This window comes from Oncorhynchus masou, unplaced genomic scaffold (genome assembly GCF_036934945.1).
Source record: "Oncorhynchus masou masou isolate Uvic2021 unplaced genomic scaffold, UVic_Omas_1.1 unplaced_scaffold_1278, whole genome shotgun sequence".
NCBI classification, from domain to species: domain Eukaryota; kingdom Metazoa; phylum Chordata; class Actinopteri; order Salmoniformes; family Salmonidae; genus Oncorhynchus; species Oncorhynchus masou.
This window is the reverse complement of record NW_027002617.1, coordinates 115,959-137,258: the sequence shown is the minus strand read 5'-3', so window position 1 is coordinate 137,258 and position 21,300 is coordinate 115,959. Positions and strand designations below refer to the sequence as shown.

At 46.2% G+C, this 21,300-nt stretch overlaps 1 pseudogene; it reads right to left on the bottom strand.

The window, feature by feature from the left end:
- The window catches only part of LOC135530156 (pecanex-like protein 1), a 116,548-nt pseudogene that overhangs the window by 21,124 nt on the left and 74,124 nt on the right, over window positions 1–21,300 (bottom strand).

Genomic DNA, 21,300 nt, shown 5'->3' with positions numbered 1-21,300 from the left:
GTGATATGTGGTTGTCTCACCTAGCTATTTGAATATACTAACTACTGTGATATGTGGTTGTCCCTCCTCGCTATCTGAATATACTAACTACTGTGATATGTGGTTGTCTCACCTAGCTATCTGAATATACTAACTACTGTGATATGTGGTTGTCTCACCTAGCTATCTGAATATACTAACTACTGTGATATGTGGTTGTCTCACCTAGCTATCTGAATATACTAACTACTGTGATATGTGGTTGTCTCACCTAGCTATCTGAATATACTAACTACTGTGATATGTGGTTGTCTCACCTAGCTATCTGAACCCATACTAACTACTGTGATATGTGGTTGTCCCACCTAGCTATCTGAATATACTAACTACTGTGATATGTGGTTGTCTCACCTAGCTATCTGAATATACTAACTACTGTGATATGTGGTTGTCTCACCTAGCTATCTGAATATACTAACTACTGTGATATGTGATTGTCTCACCTAGCTATCTGAATATACTAACTACTGTGATATGTGGTTGTCTCACCCAGCGATCTGAAGATGAATGAAGTGTAAGTGCCTCTGGATAAGAGAGTCTGATAAATGACTAACATGTGATGTAAATGCAGAGACAGAGACAGATTCCACCCACCTGGGTTTCTGTCCAGTTGAGAAGCCAGTCGGGTGTTGGAGTGATCCACTCTCTTAGTGCTGCAATAGAGAACAGATCAATCAGAAATTCACTCCGACTGACACTACCAACACACATCTACCAAGAGGAGTAAAATGACTAGACAGACAGACAGACAGACAGACAGACAGAGAGAGACAAAGAGAGAGCGACAAAGAGAGAGCGACAAAGAGAGAGCGACAGAGAGAGCGACAGAGAGAGCGACAGAGAGAGAGACAGAGCGAGAGAGCACAGAGCGAGAGAGCGACAGAGAGAGAGAGAGCGAGAGAGAGAGAGAACGACAGAGAGAGCGAGAGAGAGAGAGAGAACGACAGAGAGAGCGAGAGAGAGAGAATGACAGAGAGAGCGAGAGAGAACGACAGAGAGAGCGAGAGAGAGAACGACAGAGAGAGCGAGAGAGAGAACGACAGAGAGAGAGAACACAGAGAGACAGACAGAGAGAGGAATAGAAAAACAGCTAGACAGACAGACAGTGACAGACGAGTATCAGAGAGATCATTACTTGTAGTCTCTCTCCCAGAACTTGACAGGTCTGACGTAGGAGGTGATGAAGATGGCGCTGCCCAGGAAAGGGTTGAGAGGAGTGGAGAGGCCAGCTGACACCACAGCCTGAACAAACAGCATGGCGGAGTCTGGGAGAGAGTGGGGAGTCAAGGAGATTTACACACCTCACAAAGATAAATCCAAGATGCATCAAGTCCTACTCTCAGCTAAATTAACATCTATACTATATTCAGGACATGATCAACATGAAAAATAAGGTTATTCAACAGTGTGTGGGTATCTATTCTCAAATGATTTATAGATTTGTAGCTGTTCTGTGGGAAAAGGGGGAGAAACCTGTAAAAAAAACCAGGTTGTCCATTCAGACGTGAGTGAATAGTCTTGACAGTAGAGATCACGTGGGAGGTTCATCTGACCACTGTGAAAACAAAAAGGATACGAGGCACAGCGAAGGGCTGAGCGAAGGCGTGAAAGGCCGAGCCCCAGGTGATCTGCCAGGGAGCGATGTAGGTATAGATGAAACACAGCTTGTAGAACAGCTCCCAGAGCTACACAACAGGAGAGAGGAGTTATTGTTATGAGAGTTAACTTTATAGGTACGACACAGAGTATTTGATCCCCTTGCCGATTTTGTACGTCAATCTACCATTAAAATGATAGACTGATCATTTCTTTGTCAGTGGGCAAACGTACAAAATCAGCAGGGGATCAAATACTTTTCTCCCCTCACTGTATTTAACGTGAAAATACACATTGATCAACATTTCTGTACATGCGCCATATTTAGCCAGCCATCTTATTTTCCTATGTGGGTAAGAAGAGGTCGGAAACACACTCTGGTCAGACTTTTCTATATTTTAATGCTTATATTATATCTTAAAGAACAGGGCTGTGTTTCATTCTGGCAAGACGTTTCCGTCGAGCTTTCCTCGTTAACTCACCCTCCGACTAGCTCCACCCAGTTACCTGCCGTAATGCTGGTCTCCGCCCAGTTTCTTGCCGTAATGCTGGTCTCTACCCAGTTTCCTGCAGTAATGCTGGTCTCTGCCCAGTTTCCTGCCGTAATGCTGGTCTCTGCCCAGTTTCCTGCAGTAATGCTGGTCTCTGCCCAGTTTCCTGCCGTAATGCTGGTCTCTGCCCAGTTTCCTGCCGTAATGCTGGTCTCTGCCCAGTTTCCTGCCGTAATGCTGGTCTCTGCCCAGTTTCCTGCCGTAATGCTGGTCTCTGCCCAGTTTCCTGCCGTAATGCTGGTCTCTACCCAGTTTCCTGCAGTAATGCTGGTCTCTGCCCAGTTTCCTGCAGTAATGCTGGTCTCTGCCCAGTTTCCTGCAGTAATGCTGGTCTCCCCAGTTTCCTGCCGTAATGCTGGTCTCTGCCAGTTTCCTGCCGTAATGCTGGTCTCTGCCCAGTTTCCTGCCGTAATGCTGGTCTCTACCCAGTTTCCTGCAGAAATGCTGGTCTCTGCCCAGTTTCCTGCAGAAATGCTGGTCTCTACTGTTTCCTGCAGAAATGCTGGTCTCTACCCAGTTTCCTGCAGAAATGCTGGTCTCTACCCAGTTTCCTGAATGCTGGTCTCTGCCCAGTTTCCTGCACTAATGCTTGTCTCTGCGGTACTGAACCATACTGAACCAGTGGTAGAACCACACTGAACCAGTGGTACTGAACCACACTGAACCAGTGGTACTGAACCATACTGAACCAGTGGTACTGAACCATACTAACCAGTGGTACTGAACCAGTGGTACTGAACCAGTGGTACTGAACCAACTGAACCAGTGGTACTGAACCAGTGGTACTGAACCAGTGGTACTGAACCACACTGAATGGTACTGAACCAGTGGTACTGAACCAGTGGTACTGAACCAGTGGTACTGAACCAGTGGTACTGAACCACACTGAACCAGTGGTACTGAACCAGTGGTACTGAACCAGTGGTAGTGCCAGTGGTCTGAACCACTGAACCAGTGGTACTGAACCACACTGAACCAGTGGTACTGAACCACACTGAACCAGTGGTACTGAACCACACTGAACCAGTGGTACTGAACCATTTGGACCAGTGGTACTGAACCATCCTACCATTTCTACTGAACCACACTGGACCAGTGGTACTGAACCATCACTAACCAGTGGTCTACCAGTGGTTCCATTTGGACCAGTGGTACTGTCATCACTGGACCATTTCTAACTGGACCAGTGGTACTGAACCACACTCCAGTCCTGAACCACACTAACCAGTGGTTGAACCACACTGGACCAGTGCCAACCATCCTGACCATTGGTCTAACTGGACCAGTGGTACTGAACCAGTGGTACTGAACCATACTGGACCAGTGGTACTGAACCAGTGGTACTGAACCACACTGGACCAGTGGTACTCCACACTACTGGTTCCATTTGGAGTGAACCAAGTCATCCTACCATGGTACTACTGGTACTCCATTTGAACCACACTGAACCAGTGTCATCCTGAACCATGGTCTAACCAGTGGTTCCATTTGGACCAGTGGTACAACCAGTGTCATCCTACCATGGTCTACCAGTGGTTCCATTTGGAGTGGTACTGAACCACACTCCAGTGGTACTGAACCATGTCTGAACCATGGTACTGAACCACACTAACTGGTTCCATTTGGAGTGGTACTGAACCACAGTCCATCCTACCAGTGGTACTGAACCACACTGGACCAGTGGTTGAACCATTGGACCAGTGGTACTGAACCACACTGAACCAGTGGTACTGAACCACACTGAACCATGGTACTGAACCATCACTGGACCAGTGGTACTGAACCACACTGGACCAGTGGTACTGAACCACACTGGACCAGTGGTACTGAACCAGTGGTACTGAACCATACTGGACCAGTGGTCCTACCAGTGGTACTGAACCATTTGGACCAGTGGTACTGTCATCCTGGACCATGGTCTAACTGAACCATTTGAACCACACTGAACCAGTGGTCATCCACACTAACCATCTACTACTGGTTCCATTTGGACCAGTGGTACTGTCATACTAACCAGTGGTCTAACCAGTGTTCCACACTGGACCAGTGGTACAACCACACTGAACCATGGTACTGAACCAGTGGTACTGAACCATTTGGACCAGTGGTACAAGTCACACTGAACCAGTGGTACTGAACCACTGGACCAGTGGTCTGAACCAGCGTACTGTTCCATTTGCTGAGCTGTTCAACGTCATCCACTGAGCTTGTCTGATGCTTTAAGCACTGAGATTCCATTTGGAGTGAGCCAGAGATCAATCCTACCAAAAACAAGTCTCTAAAATAAACCCTGTTCCAGGCCTTCGCAGATTCTGCCAACCTTTCCATTTGGAGTGCCAAGTCATCCTACCATTTCTACTGTTCCATTTGGAGTGCCAAGTCATCCTACCATTTCTACTGTTCCATTTGGAGTGCCAAGTCATCCTACCATCTCTACTGTTCCATTTGGAGTGCCAAGTCATCCTACCATCTCTACTGTTCCATTTGGAGTGCCAAGTCATCCTACCATTTCTACTGTTCCATTTGGAGTGCCAAGTCATCCTACCATCTCTACTGTTCCATTTGGAGTGCCAAGTCATCCTACCATCTCTACTGTTCCATTTGGAGTGCCAAGTCATCCTACCATTTCTACTGTTCCATTTGGAGTGCCAAGTCATCCTACCATTTCTACTGTTCCATTTGGAGTGCCAAGTCATCCTACCATTTCTACTGTTCCATTTGGAGTGCCAAGTCATCCTACCATTTCTACTGTTCCATTTGGAGTGCCAAGTCATCCTACCATTTCTACTGTTCCATTTGGAGTGCCAAGTCATCCTACCATTTCTACTGTTCCATTTGGAGTGCCAAGTCATCCTACCATTTCTACTGTTCCATTTGGAGTGCCAAGTCATCCTACCATTTCTACTGTTCCATTTGGAGTGCCAAGTCATCCTACCATTTCTACTGTTCCATTTGGAGTGCCAAGTCATCCTACCATCTCTACTGTTCCATTTGGAGTGCCAAGTCATCCTACCATCTCTACTGTTCCATTTGGAGTGCCAAGTCATCCTACCATTTCTACTGTTCCATTTGGAGTGCCATGTCATCCTACCATTTCTACTGTTCCATTTGGAGTGCCAAGTCATCCTACCATTTCTACTGTTCCATTTGGAGTGCCAAGTCATCCTACCATTTCTACTGTTCCATTTGGAGTGCCATGTCATCCTACCATTTCTACTGTTCCATTTGGAGTGCCAAGTCATCCTACCATTTCTACTGTTCCATTTGGAGTGCCAAGTCATCCTACCATTTCTACTGTTCCATTTGGAGTGCCATGTCATCCTACCATTTCTACTGTTCCATTTGGAGTGCCAAGTCATCCTACCATTTCTACTGTTCCATTTGGAGTGCCAAGTCATCCTACCATTTCTACTGTTCCATTTGGAGTGCCAAGTCATCCTACCATCTCTACTGTTCCATTTGGAGTGCCAAGTCATCCTACCATCTCTACTGTTCCATTTGGAGTGCCAAGTCATCCTACCATTTCTACTGTTCCATTTGGAGTGCCAAGTCATCCTACCATCTCTACTGTTCCATTTGGAGTGCCAAGTCATCCTACCATTTCTACTGTTCCATTTGGAGTGCCAAGTCATCCTACCATTTCTACTGTTCCATTTGGAGTGCCAAGTCATCCTACCATTTCTACTGTTCCATTTGGAGTGCCAAGTCATCCTACCATTTCTACTGTTCCATTTGGAGTGCCAAGTCATCCTACCATTTCTACTGTTCCATTTGGAGTGCCAAGTCATCCTACCATTTCTACTGTTCCATTTGGAGTGCCAAGTCATCCTACCATTTCTACTGTTCCATTTGGAGTGCCAAGTCATCCTACCATTTCTACTGTTCCATTTGGAGTGCCAAGTCATCCTACCATTTCTACTGTTCCATTTGGAGTGCCAAGTCATCCTACCATTTCTACTGTTCCATTTGGAGTGCCAAGTCATCCTACCATTTCTACTGTTCCATTTGGAGTGCCAAGTCATCCTACCATCTCTACTGTTCCATTTGGAGTGCCAAGTCATCCTACCATCTCTACTGTTCCATTTGGAGTGCCAAGTCATCCTACCATCTCTACTGTTCCATTTGGAGTGCCAAGTCATCCTACCATCTCTACTGTTCCATTTGGAGTGCCAAGTCATCCTACCATTTCTACTGTTCCATTTGGAGTGCCAAGTCATCCTACCATTTCTACTGTTCCATTTGGAGTGCCAAGTCATCCTACCATTTCTACTGTTCCATTTGGAGTGCCATGTCATCCTACCATTTCTACTGTTCCATTTGGAGTGCCAAGTCATCCTACCATCTCTACTGTTCCATTTGGAGTGCCAAGTCATCCTACCATTTCTACTGTTCCATTTGGAGTGCCAAAGCATCCTACCATTTCTACTGTTCCATTTGGAGTGCCAAGTCATCCTACCATTTCTACTGTTCCATTTGGAGTGCCAAGTCATCCTACCATTTCTACTGTTCCATTTGGAGTGCCAAGTCATCCTACCATTTCTACTGTTCCATTTGGAGTGCCAAGTCATCCTACCATTTCTACTGTTCCATTTGGAGTGCCAAGTCATCCTACCATTTCTACTGTTCCATTTGGAGTGCCAAGTCATCCTACCATCTCTACTGTTCCATTTGGAGTGCCAAGTCATCCTACCATTTCTACTGTTCCATTTGGAGTGCCAAGTCATCCTACCATTTCTGTTCCATTTGGAGTGCCAAGTCATCCTACCATTTCTACTGTTCCATTTGGAGTGCCAAGTCATCCTACCATCTCTACTGTTCCATTTGGAGTGCCAAGTCATCCTACCATCTCTACTGTTCCATTTGGAGTGCCAAGTCATCCTACCATCTCTACTGTTCCATTTGGAGTGCCAAGTCATCCTACCATCTCTACTGTTCCATTTGGAGTGCCAAGTCATCCTACCATCTCTACTGTTCCATTTGGAGTGCCAAGTCATCCTACCATTTCTACTGTTCCATTTGGAGTGCCAAGTCATCCTACCATTTCTACTGTTCCATTTGGAGTGCCATGTCATCCTACCATTTCCATTTGGTGCCACTGTTCCATTTGGAGTGCCAAGTCATCCTACCATCTCTACTGTTCCATTTGGAGTGCCAAGTCATCCTACCATCTCTACTGTTCCATTTGGAGTGCCAAGTCATCCTACCATCTCTACTGTTCCATTTGGAGTGCCAAGTCATCCTACCATTTCTACTGTTCCATTTGGAGTGCCAAGTCATCCTACCATCTCTACTGTTCCATTTGGAGTGCCAACATCCTACCATCTCTACTGTTCCATTTGGAGTGCCAAGTCATCCTACCATCTCTACTGTTCCATTTGGAGTGCCAAGTCATCCTACCATTTCTACTGTTCCATTTGGAGTGCCAAGTCATCCTATCATTTCTACTGTTCCATTTGAGTGCAAGTCATCCTACCATCTCTACTGTTCCATTTGGAGTGCCAAGTCATCCTACCATCTCTACTGTTCCATTTGGAGTGCCAAGTCATCCTACCATCTCTACGGACAGGACAGACACGGCCATGTTCCATTTGGAGTGCCAAGTCATCCTACCATTTCTACTGTTCCATTTGGAGTGCCAAGTCATCCTACCATCTCTACTGTTCCATTTGGAGTGCCAAGTCATCCTACCATCTCTACTGTTCCATTTGGAGTGCCAACTCATCCTACCATCTCTACTGTTCCATTTGGAGTGATCTCTGGTCATTTGGAGTGCTAGACATCCTACCATGTCTACTGTTCCATTTGGAGTGCCAAGTCATCCTACCATCTCTACTGTTCCATTTGGAGTGCCAAGTCATCCTACCATCTCTACTGTTCCATTTGGAGTGCAAGTCATCCTACCATCTCTACTGTTCCATTTGCCAAGTCATCCTACCATCTCTACTGTTCCATTTGGAGTGAGCAAGTCATCCTACCATCTCTACTGTTCCATTTGGAGTGCCAAGTCATCCTACCATCTCTACTGTTCCATTTGGAGTGCCAAGTCATCCTACCATCTCTACTGTTCCATTTGGAGTGCCAAGTCATCCTACCATCTCTACTGTTCCATTTGGAGTGCCAAGTCATCCTACCATCTCTACTGTTCCATTTGGAGTGCCAAGTCATCCTACCATCTCTACTGTTCCATTTGGAGTGCCAAGTCATCCTACCATCTCTACTGTTCCATTTGGAGTGCCAAGTCATCCTACCATCTCTACTGTTCCATTTGGAGTGCCAAGTCATCCTACCATCTCTAGTTCCATTTGGTGCCAAGTCATCCTACCATCTCTACTGTTCCATTTGGATGGGCCAAGTCATCCTACCATCTCTACTGTTCCATTTGGAGTGCCAAGTCATCCTACCATCTCTCTGTTCCATTTGGAGTGCAAGTCATCCTACCATCTCTACTGTTCCATTTGGGCCAGTGCCAAGTCATCCTACCATCTCTACTGATCCATTTGGAGTGCCAAGTCATCCTACCATCTCTACTGTTCCATTTGGAGTGCCAAGTCATCCTACCATCTCTACTGTTCCATTTGGAGTGCCAAGTCATCCTACCATCTCTACTGTTCCATTTGGAGTGCCAAGTCAGACAACATTTCTACTGTTCCATTTGGAGTGCCAAGTCATCCTACCATTTCTACTGTTCCATTTGGAGTGCCAAGTCATCCTACCATTTCTACTGTTCCATTTGGAGTGCCAAGTCATCCTACCATCTCTACTGTTCCATTTGGAGCCAGTCATCCTACCATCGCTACTGTTCCATTTGGAGTGACAGTCATCCTACCATTTCTACTGTTCCATTTGGGCCAGGAGTGCCAAGTCATCCTCCATCTCTACTGTTCCATTTGAGTGCTAAGTCATCCACCATCTCTACTGTTCCATTTGGGTGCCAAGTCATCCTACCATCTCTACTGTTCCATTTGGAGTGCCATTCATCCTACCATCTCTACTGTTCCATTTGGAGTGCCATGTCATCCTACCATCTCTACTGTTCCATTTGGAGTGCCAAGTCATCCTACCATCTCTACTGTTCCATTTGGAGTGCCAAGTCATCAGATCAGTTCCATTTGGAGTCCTAGGCATTTCTACTGTTCCATTTGGAGTGCCATGTCATCCTACCATCTCTACTGTTCCATTTGGGTGCCATGTCATCCTACCATCTCTACTGTTCCATTTGGAGTGCCAAGTCATCCTACCATCTCTACTGTTCCATTTGGAGTGCCAAGTCATCCTACCATTTCTACTGTTCCATTTGGAGTGCCATGTCATCCTACCATCTCTACTGTTCCATTTGGGTGCCAAGTCATCCTACCATCTCTACTGTTCCATTTGGAGTGCCAAGTCATCCTACCATTTCTACTGTTCCATTTGGAGTGCCATGTCATCCTACCATCTCTACTGTTCCATTTGGGTGCCATGTCATCCTACCATCTCTACTGTTCCATTTGACAGTGCCATGTCATCCTACCATCTCTACTGTTCCATTTGGACAACAGTCATCCTACCATCTCTACTGTTCCATTTGGAGTGCCAGTCATCCTACCATTTCTACTGTTCCATTTGGAGTGCCATGTCATCCTACCATCTCTACTGTTCCATTTGGAGTGCCAAGTCATCCTACCATCTCTACTGTTCCATTTGGAGTGCCAGTCATCCTACCATCTCTACTGTTCCATTTGGAGTGCCATGTCATCCTACCATCTCTACTGTTCCATTTGGAGTGCCATGTCATCCTACCATCTCTACTGTTCCATTTGGAGTGCCAAGTCATCCTACCATCTCTACTGTTCCATTTGGAGTGCCATGTCATCCTACCATCTCTACTGTTCCATTTGGAGTGCCAAGTCATCCTACCATCTCTACTGTTCCATTTGGAGTGCCATGTCATCCTACCATCTCTACTGTTCCATTTGGAGTGCCATGTCATCCTACCATCTCTACTGATCTGCATGTCAGTAATGATTTTTTTCTTCGTGGAACAGTTTAATTTAATTTATAATAAAGGTCTTCATATGTCAAAATCAATGTCATGTGGTTAATCAATTTTAAATCAAAATGATATGAATCAAACAGTATCTTCCGTTATCAACGATGTGAAAATAGTCTACATAAAAGCCAACAAATAAAAACATGGCAGCCTGCAGGTAGACAATCTCCTGCTGAAAATAATGATCCTATAAATCACATTGGTTACGCATGGCCTGTCTGGAAGGAACTGGAAACATTGTATCAACTATCAACTTAGTCCAGCCAAAGCTCATGCTAGAAAACTGGAAACATTGTATCAACTATCAACTTAGTCCAGCCAAAGCTCATGCTAGAAAACTGGAAACATTGTTTCAACTATCAACTTAGTCCAGCCAAAGCTCATGCTGGAAAACTGGAAACATTGTATCAACTATCAACTTAGTCCAGCCAAAGCTCATGCTAGAAAACTGGAAACATTGTATCAACTATCAACTTATTCCAGCCAAAGCTCATCCTAGAAAACTGGAAACATTGTATCAACTATCAACTTAGTCCAGCCAAAGCTCATGCTAGAAAACTGGAAACATTGTATCAACTATCAACTTAGTCCAGCCAAAGCTCATGCTAGAAAACTGGAAACATTGTATCAACTATCAACTTAGTCCAGCCAAAGCAGATCCTAGAAAACTGGAAACATTGTATCAACTATCAACTTAGTCCAGCCAAAGCTCATGCTAGAAAACTGGAAACATTGTATCAACTATCAACATAGTCCAGCCAAAGCTCATGCTAGAAAACTGGAAACATTGTATCAACTATCAACTTAGTCCAGCCAAAGCGCATGCTAGAAAACTGGAAACATTGTATCAACTATCAACTTAGTCCAGCCAAAGCTCATGCTAGAAAACTGGAAACATTGTATCAACTATCAACTTAGTCCAGCCAAAGCTCATGCTAGAAAACTGGAAACATTGTATCAACTATCAACTTAGTCCAGCCAAAGCTCATGCTAGAAAACTGGAAACATTGTATCAACTATCAACTTAGTCCAGCCAAAGCTCATGCTAGAAAACTGGAAACATTGTATCAACTATCAACTTAGTCCAGCCAAAGCTCATCCTAGAAAACTGGAAACATTGTTACAACTATCAACTTAGTCCAGCCAAAGCTCATGCTAGAAAACTGGAAACATTGTATCAACTATCAACTTAGTCCAGCCAAAGCTCATGCTAGAAAACTGGAAACATTGTATCAACTATCAACTTAGTCCAGCCAAAGCTCATGCTAGAAAACTGGAAACATTGTATCAACTATCAACTTAGTCCAGCCAAAGCTCATGCTAGAAAACTGGAAACATTGTATCAAATGTATGGCCTGTCTGGAAGGAACTAGAAACATTGTATCAACTATCAACTTAGTCCAGCCAAAGCTCATCCTAGAAAACTGGAAACATTGTATCAACTATCAACTTAGTCCAGCCAAAGCTCATGCTAGAAAACTGGAAACAGACAGACAGACACGGCTGTAGGCTATTTGGGCCAGTGAGCTCTGGACAGACAGACACGGCTGTAGGCTATTTGGGCCAGTGAGCTCTGGACAGACAGACAGACACGGCTGTAGGCTATTTGGGCCAGTGAGCTCTGGACGGACAGACAGACACGGCTGTAGGCTATTTGGGCCAGTGAGCTCTGGACGGACAGACAGACACGGCTGTAGGCTATTTGGGCCAGTGAGTTCTGGACAGACAGACAGACACGGCTGTAGGCTATTTGGGCCAGTGAGCTCTGGACGGACAGACAGACACGGCTGTAGGCTATTTGGGCCAGTGAGTTCTGGATGGACAGACAGACACGGCTGTAGGCTATTTGGGCCAGTGAGCTCTGGACGGACAGACAGACACGGCTGTAGGCTATTTGGGCCAGTGAGCTCTGGACAGACAGACAGACACGGCTGTAGGCTATTTGGGCAAGTGAGCTCTGGACAGACACGGCTGTAGGCTATTTGGGCCAGTGAGCTCTGGACAGACAGACAGACACGGCTGTAGGCTATTTGGGCCAGTGAGCTCTGGACAGACAGACAGACACGGCTGTAGGCTATTTGGGCCAGTGAGCTCTGGACAGACAGACAGACACGGCTGTAGGCTATTTGGGCCAGTGAGCTCTGGACAGACAGACAGACACGGCTGTAGGCTATTCGACCAAAGAATAATTAGTAATCAGGTAGGCCTATTTCATGCCGTTTCAGAGCATGACATCATTTCCCCCTTTCATGCTGAGTGGTTATCGAAATGGAGAGAGCTGGAAATGGTTTTTCAAATAGGCCACGTTGGAGGAACTATTGTCACTCTCAATGGATGTAAAAAAAAAAAAACACACTTTGTTTACTTGCTGTTTGAGGTGAAGAAAATCTGACTTTGAGAAGTTCCACAGTGATGAGTTAAGACAATCAGAAATACTATCAGATCCCCAAATGGGCACATTTATAGGTCTCCATTTGCACACAGGCCTGGTAGACCAGTCCCCGACACAGGCAGACCAGTCAGGCAGACCAGTCCCCGACACAGGCAGACCAGTCCCAGGCAGACCAGTCCCCGACGCAGGCAGACCAGTCCCCGACGCAGGCAGACCAGTCCCAGGCAGACCAGTCCCCGACACAGGCAGACCAGTCCCCTACACAGGCAGACCAGTCCCCGACGCAGGCAGACCAGTCCCCGACGCAGGCAGACCAGTCCCCGACGCAGGCAGACCAGTCCCCGACACAGGCAGACCAGTCCCCGACACAGGCAGACCAGTCCCCGACACAGGCAGACCAGTCCCCGACACAGGCAGACCAGTCCCCGACACAGGCAGACCAGTCCCCGACAGGCAGACCACAGGCAGACCAGTCCCCGACACAGGCAGACCAGTCCTACTTCTATACGTGGAATCAGGTGTGTGTCCTTACTCAAGATTGACAGGAGCGCTCCAAAACTAAAAAAGACAATGAATAAATGGAATGAAATAAACTATTTCCTCACAAGCGTAGCCGAGGTTTTTCGCTGTGTAAACAACGTGTCCACTCCTACAATAATAATATACTGAATGAATTAACAGAAATGACCATAACCAAACAAACATTGTAGATTAGAAATTATGGTAACAGTAAATTTACTGCTGGTGATACGGATGTGTCATCCCCGCGGCCTCCACAATGGTTTAGTCCACTGAGACGGACCTCCACAATGGTTTAGTCCACTCAGACAGGCCTCCACAATGGATTAGTCCACTGAGACAGGCCTCCACAATGGATTAGTCCACTGAGACAGGCCTCCACAATGGATTAGTCCACTGAGACAGGCCTCCACAATGGATTAGTCCACTGAGACAGGCCTCCACAATGGATTAGTCCACTGAGACAGGCCTCTATAATGGATTAGTCCACTGAGACAGGCCTCCACAATGGATTAGTCCACTGAGACAGGCCTCTATAATGGATTAGTCCACTGAGACAGGCCTCTATAATGGATTAGTCCACTGAGACAGGCCTCCACAATGGATTAGTCCACTGAGACAGGCCTCCACAATGGATTAGTCCACTGAGACAGGCCTCCACAATGGATTAGTCCACTGAGACAGGCCTCCACAATGGATTAGTCCACTGAGACAGACCTCTATAATGGATTAGTCCACTGAGACAGGCCTCCACAATGGATTAGTCCACTGAGACAGGCCTCCACAATGGATTAGTCCACTGAGACAGGCCTCCACAATGGATTAGTCCACTGAGACAGGCCTCCACAATGGATTAGTCCACTGAGACAGACCTCTATAGTGGATTAGTCCACTCAGACAGGCCTCTATAATGGATTAGTCCACTGAGACAGGCCTCCACAATGGATTAGTCCACTGAGACAGGCCTCCACAATGGATTAGTCCACTGAGACAGGCCTCTATAATGGATTAGTCCACTGAGCCAGGCCTCTATAATGGATTAGTCCACTGAGCCAGGCCTCCACAATGGATTAGTCCACTCAGACAGGCGTGAATCAGACATGTCTGCTGTACCATCGTTGTTGTTGTAAACATTAACCACTGCTCGACTAAAACAATCTCAGTCGACCAGCAGCCTAAATCTTGGTCGACCAAACAAAATCGACCAGTCGACTGAAATGGGGTCAGCTCTACTTGCCCTAATAAAACATCTCCCAGGTATCAGCTCCCTTAGTTCCACTCACCTTGCTGAAAACGATGGACATGAGGAAGAGGTCTAGCAGCAGGGTCTCTGATAGGTTGCGTAGTCGAAGGTGAAGAAGAGGACGGTGAAGAGTACTGTGATGTACTGGTAGGTGGGGCTGCTGTAGGACAACGAAGCAGCTTCAGACCAGCCACTGTTATCATCAACGCTCCCGACCCTGTAAAGGAGGGGAGGGAAATGGAGAGAGAGGAAAAGAGAGAAATGGAGAGAGGGAAAAGACAGAAATGGAGAGAGGGAAGAGAGAGAAATGGAGAGAGGGAAGAGAGAAATGGAGAGAGAGAAAAGAGAGAAATGGAGAGAGGGAAAAAAGAGAGAGAAAAGAGAGACATGGAGAGAGGGAAAAGACAGAAATGGAGAGAGGAAAAGACAGAAATGGAGAGAGGGAAGAGAGAGAAATGGAGAGAGGGAAGAGAGAGAAATGGAGAGAGGGAAGAGAGAGAAATGGAGAGAGGGAAGAGAGAAATGGAGGGAAGAGAGAAATGGAGAGAGGTAAAGAGAGAAATGGAGAGAGGTAAAGAGAGAAATGGAGAGAGGGAAAGAGAGAAATGGAGAGAGGGAAGAGAGAAATGGAGAGAGGAAGAGAGAAATGGAGAGAGGGAAGAGAGAGAAATGGAGAGAGGGAAGAGAGAGACATGGAGAGAGGGAAGAGAGAAATGGAGAGAGGGAAAGAGAGAAATGGAGAGAGGGAAGAGAGAGACATGGAGAGAGGGAAGAGAGAGACATGGAGAGAGGTAAAGAGAGACATGGAGAGAGGTAAAGAGAGAAATGGAGAGAGGGAAAAGAGAGAAATGGAGAGAGGGAAAAGAGAGAAATGGAGAGAGGGAAAGAGAGAGAAATGGAGAGAGGGAAAGAGAGAAATGGAGAGAGGGAAAAAGAGAGAAATGGAGAGAGGGAAAGAGAGAAATGGAGAGAGGGAAAAGAGAGAAATGGAGAGAGGGAAAGAGAGAAAGAAATGGAGAGAGGGAAGAGAGAAATGGAGAGAGGGAAAAGAGAGAGAGAAATGGAGAGAGGGAAAGAGAGAAATGGAGAGGGGGAAGAGAGAGAGAAATGGAGAGAGGGAAAGAGAGAGAGAAATGGAGAGAGGGAAAGAGAGAGAAATGGAGAGGGGGAAAAGAGAGAAATTGAGAGAGGGAAGAGAGAAATGAGAGAGGGAAAGAGAGAAATGGAGAGAGGGAAAAGAGAGAAATGGAGAGAGGAAAGAGAGAGAGAAATGGAGAGAGGGAAAGAGAGAGAGAAATGGAGAGGGGGAAAGAGAGAGAGAAATGGAGAGGGGGAAAGAGAGAGAAAGAAATGGAGAGAGGGAAGAAAGAAATGGAGAGAGGGAAAGAAATGGAGAGAGAAAGAGAAATGGAGAGAGGGAAAGAGAGAAATGGAGAGAGGAAAGAGAGAAAATGGAGAGAGGAAAGAGAAATGGAGAGAGGGAAAGAGAGAAATGGAGAGAGGGAAAGAGAGAGAAATGGAGAGAGGGAAAAGAGAGAAATGGAGAGGGGGAAAAGAGAGAGAAATGGAGAGAGGGAAGAGAGAGAAATGGAGAGAGGAAGAGAGAGAAATGGAGAGAGGGAATAGAGAGAGAAATGGAGAGAGGAAAGAGAGAAAAATGGAGAGAGGAAAGAGAGAGAAATGGAGAGAGGGAAAGAGAGAGAAATGGAGAGAGGGAAAGAGAGAGAAATGGAGAGAGGGAAGAGAGAGAAAATGGAGAGAGGGAAGAGAGAGAAATGGAGAGAGGGAAGAGAGAGAGAAATGGAGAGAGGGAAAGAGAGAGAAATGGAGAGGGGAAGAGAGAAAATGGAGAGGGGAAGAGAGAAATGGAGAGAGGGAAAAGAGAGAAATGGAGAGGGAAAGAGAGAAATGGAGAGGGGGAAAGAGAGAAAATGGAGAGAGGGAAAGAGAGAGATGGAGAGGGGAAAGAGAGAGGGGGGAAATGGAGGAGGGAAGAGAGAGAGAAATGGAGAGAGGGAAGAGAGAGAAGAAATGGAGAGAGGGAAGAGAGAAATGGAGAGAGGGAAGAGAGAGAGAAATGGAGAGGGGGAAAGAGAGAGGGAAATGGAGAGGGGAAGAGAGAGAAATGGAGAGAGGGAATAGAGAGAGGAAATGGAGAGAGAAATGGAGAGAGGGAATAGAGAGAGGAAATGAGGGAAAGAGAGAGAGAAATGGAGAGAGGGAAAGAGAGAGAGACATGGAGAGAGGGAAGAGAGAGAATGGAGAGAGGGAAGAGAGACATGGAGAGAGGGAAAAGAGAGACATGGAGAGAGGGAAAGAGAGAAATGGAGAGAGGGAAGAGAGACATGGAGAGAGGAAAAGAGAGAAATGGAGAGAGGGAAGAGAGAGAAATGGAGAGAGGGAAGAGAGAGAAATGGAGAGAGGGAAGAGAGAGAAATGGAGAGAGGGAAGAGAGAAATGGAGGGAAGAGAGAAATGGAGAGAGGTAAAGAGAGAAATGGAGAGGTAAAGAGAGAAATGGAGAGAGGGAAAGAGAGAAATGGAGAGGGAAGAGAGAAATGGAGAGAGGAAGAGAGAAATGGAGAGAGGGAAGAGAGAGAAATGGAGAGAGGGAAGAGAGAAATGGAGGGAAGAGAGAAATGGAGAGAGGTAAAGAGAGAAATGGAGAGAGGTAAAGAGAGAAATGGAGAGGGAAAGAGAGAAATGGAGAGAGGGAAGAGAGAAATGGAGAGAGGGAAGAGAGAAATGGAGAGAGGGAAGAGAGAAATGGAGAGAGGGAAGAGAGAGACATGGAGAGAGGGAAGAGAGAAATGGAGAGAGGGAAAGAGAGAAATGGAGAGAGGGAAGAGAGAGACATGGAGAGAGGGAAGAGAGAGACATGGAGAGAGGTAAAGAGAGACATGGAGAGAGGTAAAGAGAGAAATGGAGAGAGGGAAAAGAGAGAAATGGAGAGAGGGAAAAGAGAGAAATGGAGAGAGGGAAAAGAGAGAAATGGAGAGAGGGAAAGAGAGAAATGGAGAGAGGGGAAAGAGAGAAATGGAGAGAGGGAAGAGAGAGAAATGGAGAGAGGGAAGAGAGAAATGGAGGGAAGAGAGAAATGGAGAGAGGTAAAGAGAGAAATGGAGAGAGGTAAAGAGAGAAATGGAGAGAGGGAAAGAGAGAAATGGAGAGAGGGAAGAGAGAAATGGAGAGAGGGAAGAGAGAAATGGAGAGAGGAAGAGAGAGAATGGAGAGAGGGAAGAGAGAGACATGGAGAGAGGGAAGAGAGAAATGGAGAGAGGGAAAGAGAAATGGAGAGAGGGAAGAGAGAGACATGGAGAGAGGAGAGAGACATGGAGAGAGGTAAAGAGAGACATGGAGAGAGGTAAAGAGAGACATGGAGAGAGGGAAAAGAGAGAAATGGAGAGAGGGAAAAGAGAGAAATGGAGAGAGGGAAAAGAGAGAAATGGAGAGAGGGAAGAGAGAAATGGAGAGAGGGGAAAAGAGAGAAATGGAGAGAGGGAAAGAGAAATGGAGAGAGGAAAGAGAGAAATGGAGAGAGGGAAAAGAGAGAAATGGAGAGAGGAAAGAGAGAAAGAAATGGAGAGAGGGAAGAGAGAAATGGAGAGAGGGAAAGAGAGAGAGAAATGGAGAGAGGGAAAGAGAGAAATGGAGAGGGGGAAGAGAGAGAAATGGAGAGAGGGAAAGAGAGAGAGAAATGGAGAGAGGGAAAGAGAGAGAGAAATGGAGAGGGGGAAAGAGAGAAATTGAGAGAGGGAAGAGAGAAATGGAGAGAGGAAAAGAGAGAAATGGAGAGAGGGAAAGAGAGAAATGGAGAGAGGGAAAGAGAGAGAGAAATGGAGAGAGGGAAAGAGAGAGAGAAATGGAGAGGGGGAAAGAGAGAGAGAAATGGAGAGGGGGAAGAGAGAGAAAGAAATGGAGAGAGGGAAGAGAGAAATGGAGAGAGGGAAAGAGAAATGGAGAGAGGAAAGAGAGAAATGGAGAGAGGGAAAGAGAGAAATGGAGAGAGGGAAAGAGAGAAATGGAGAGAGGGAAAGAGAGAAATGGAGAGAGGGAAAGAGAGACATGGAGAGAGGTAAAGAGAGAAATGGAGAGAGGGAAAAGAGAGAAATGGAGAGAGGGAAAAGAGAGAAATGGAGAGAGGGAAAAGAGAAATGGAGAGAGGAAAGAGAGAAATGGAGAGAGGGAAAAGAGAGAAATGGAGAGAGGGAAGAGAGAGAAATGGAGAGAGGGAAGAGAGAAATGGAGGGAAGAGAGAAATGGAGAGAGGTAAAGAGAGAAATGGAGAGGTAAAGAGAGAAATGGAGAGAGGAAAGAGAGAAATGGAGAGAGGGAAGAGAGAAATGGAGAGAGGGAAGAGAGAAATGGAGAGAGGGAAGAGAGAGAAATGGAGAGAGGGAAGAGAGAGACATGGAGAGAGGGAAGAGAGAAATGGAGAGAGGAAAGAGAGAAATGGAGAGAGGGAAGAGAGACATGGAGAGAGGAAGAGAGAGACATGGAGAGAGGTAAAGAGAGACATGGAGAGAGGTAAAGAGAGAAATGGAGAGAGGGAAAAGAGAGAAATGGAGAGAGGGAAAAGAGAGAAATGGAGAGAGGGAAAAGAGAGAAATGGAGAGAGGAAAGAGAGAAATGGAGAGAGGGAAAAGAGAGAAATGGAGAGAGGAAAGAGAGAAATGGAGAGAGGGAAAAGAGAGAAATGGAGAGAGGGAAAGAGAAAAGAAATGGAGAGAGGGAAGAGAGAAATGGAGAGGGGAAAGAGAGAGAAATGGAGAGAGGGAAAGAGAGAAATGGAGAGGGGGAAGAGAGAGAAATGGAGAGAGGGAAAGAGAGAGAAATGGAGAGAGGGAAGAGAGAGAGAGAAATGGAGAGGGGAAAAGAGAGAAATTGAGAGAGGGAAGAGAGAAATGGAGAGAGGAAAAGAGAGAAATGGAGAGAGGGAAAGAGAAATGGAGAGAGGAAGAGAGAAAATGGAGAGAGGGAAAGAGAGAGAAATGGAGAGGGAAAGAGAGAGAGAAATGGAGAGGGGAAGAGAGAGAAAGAAATGGAGAGAGGGAAGAGAGAAATGGAGAGAGGGAAAGAGGGAAAGAGAGAAATGGAGAGAGGGAAAGAGAGAAATGGAGAGAGGGAAAGAGAGAAATGGAGAGAGGGAAAGAGAGAAATGGAGAGAGGAAAGAGAGAGAAATGGAGAGAGGGAAAGAGAGAAATGGAGAGGGGGAAAGAGAGAGAATGGAGAGAGGGAAGAGAGAGAGAAATGGAGAGAGGAAGAGAGAAATGGAGAGAGGGAATAGAGAGAGAAAATGGAGAGAGGAAAGAGAGAAATGGAGAGGGGAAAGAGAGAAATGGAGAGAGGGAAAGAGAGAGAGAAATGGAGAGAGGGAAAGAGAGAAATGGAGAGAGGGAAAGAGAGAGAGAAATGGAGAGAGGGAAGAGAGAAATGGAGAGAGGGAAGAGAGAGAAAATGGAGAGAGGGAAGAGAGAGAAATGGAGAGAGGGAAAGAGAGAGAAATGGAGAGAGGGAAGAGAGAAAATGGAGAGGGGGAAGAGAGAAATGGAGAGAGGGAAAAGAGAGAAATGGAGAGGGGGAAAGAGAGAAATGGAGGGGGAAAGAGAAAATGGAGAGAGGGAAAGAGAGAGAGAAATGGAGAGAGGGAAAGAGAGAAATGGAGAGGGGGAAGAGAGAGAGAAATGGAGAGGGGGAAGAGAGAGAAATGGAGAGAGGGAAGAGAGAGAGAAATGGAGAGAGGGAAGAGAGAGAAAATGGAGAGAGGGAAGAGAGAGAGAAATGGAGAGAGGAAAGAGAGAAATGGAGAGGGGGAAGAGAGAGAAAATGGAGAGAGGGAAGAGAGAGAAATGGAGAGAGGGAATAGAGAGAGAGAAATGGAGAGAGGGAAAGAGAGAGAGAAATGGAGAGGGAAATGGAGAGAGGGAAAGAGAGAGAAATGGAGAGAGGGAAAGAGAGAGAAATGGAGAGAAATGGAGAGAGGGAAAGAGAGAGAGAAATGGAGAGAGGGAAAGAAAGAGAAATGGAGAGGGGGAAAGAGAGAAATGGAGAGAGGGAAGAGAGAGAAATGGAGAGAGGGAAAGAGAGAGAAATGGAGAGAGGGAAGAGAGAAATGGAGGGAAGAGAGAAATGGAGAGAGGTAAAGAGAGAAATGGAGAGAGGTAAAGAGAGAAATGGAGAGGGAAAGAGAGAAATGGAGAGAGGAAGAGAGAAATGGAGAGAGGGAAGAGAGAAATGGAGAGAGGGAAGAGAGAGAAATGGAGAGAGGGAAGAGAGAGACATGGAGAGAGGGAAGAGAGAAATGGAGAGAGGGAAAGAGAGAAATGGAGAGAGGGAAGAGAGAACATGGAGAGAGGGAAGAGAGAGACATGGAGAGAGGTAAAGAGAGACATGGAGAGAGGTAAGAGAGAAATGGAGAGAGGGAAAGAGAGAAATGGAGAGAGGAAAGAGAGAAAATGGAGAGAGGGAAAAGAGAGAAATGGAGAGAGGGAAAGAGAGAAATGGAGAGAGGGGAAAGAGAGAAAATGGAGAGAGGGAAAGAGAAATGGAGAGAGGGAAAAGAGAGAAATGGAGAGAGGGAAAGAGAGAAAGAAATGGAGAGAGGGAAGAGAGAAATGGAGAGAGGGAAAGAGAGAGAGAAATGGAGAGAGGGAAAGAAGAGAGAAATGGAGAGGGGAAGAGAGAGAAAATGGAGAGAGGGAAAGAGAGAGAAATGGAGAGGGAAAGAGAGAGAGAAATGGAGAGGGGGAAAAGAGAGAAATGAGAGAGGGAAGAGAGAAATGGAGAGAGGGAAGAGAGAAATGGAGAGAGGGAAAGAGAGAAATGGAGAGAGGAAAGAGAGAGAAAAATGGAGAGGGGAAAGAGAGAGAAATGGAGGGGGAAAGAGAGAGAAATGGAGAGGGGGAAGAGAGAGAAAGAAATGGAGAGAGGG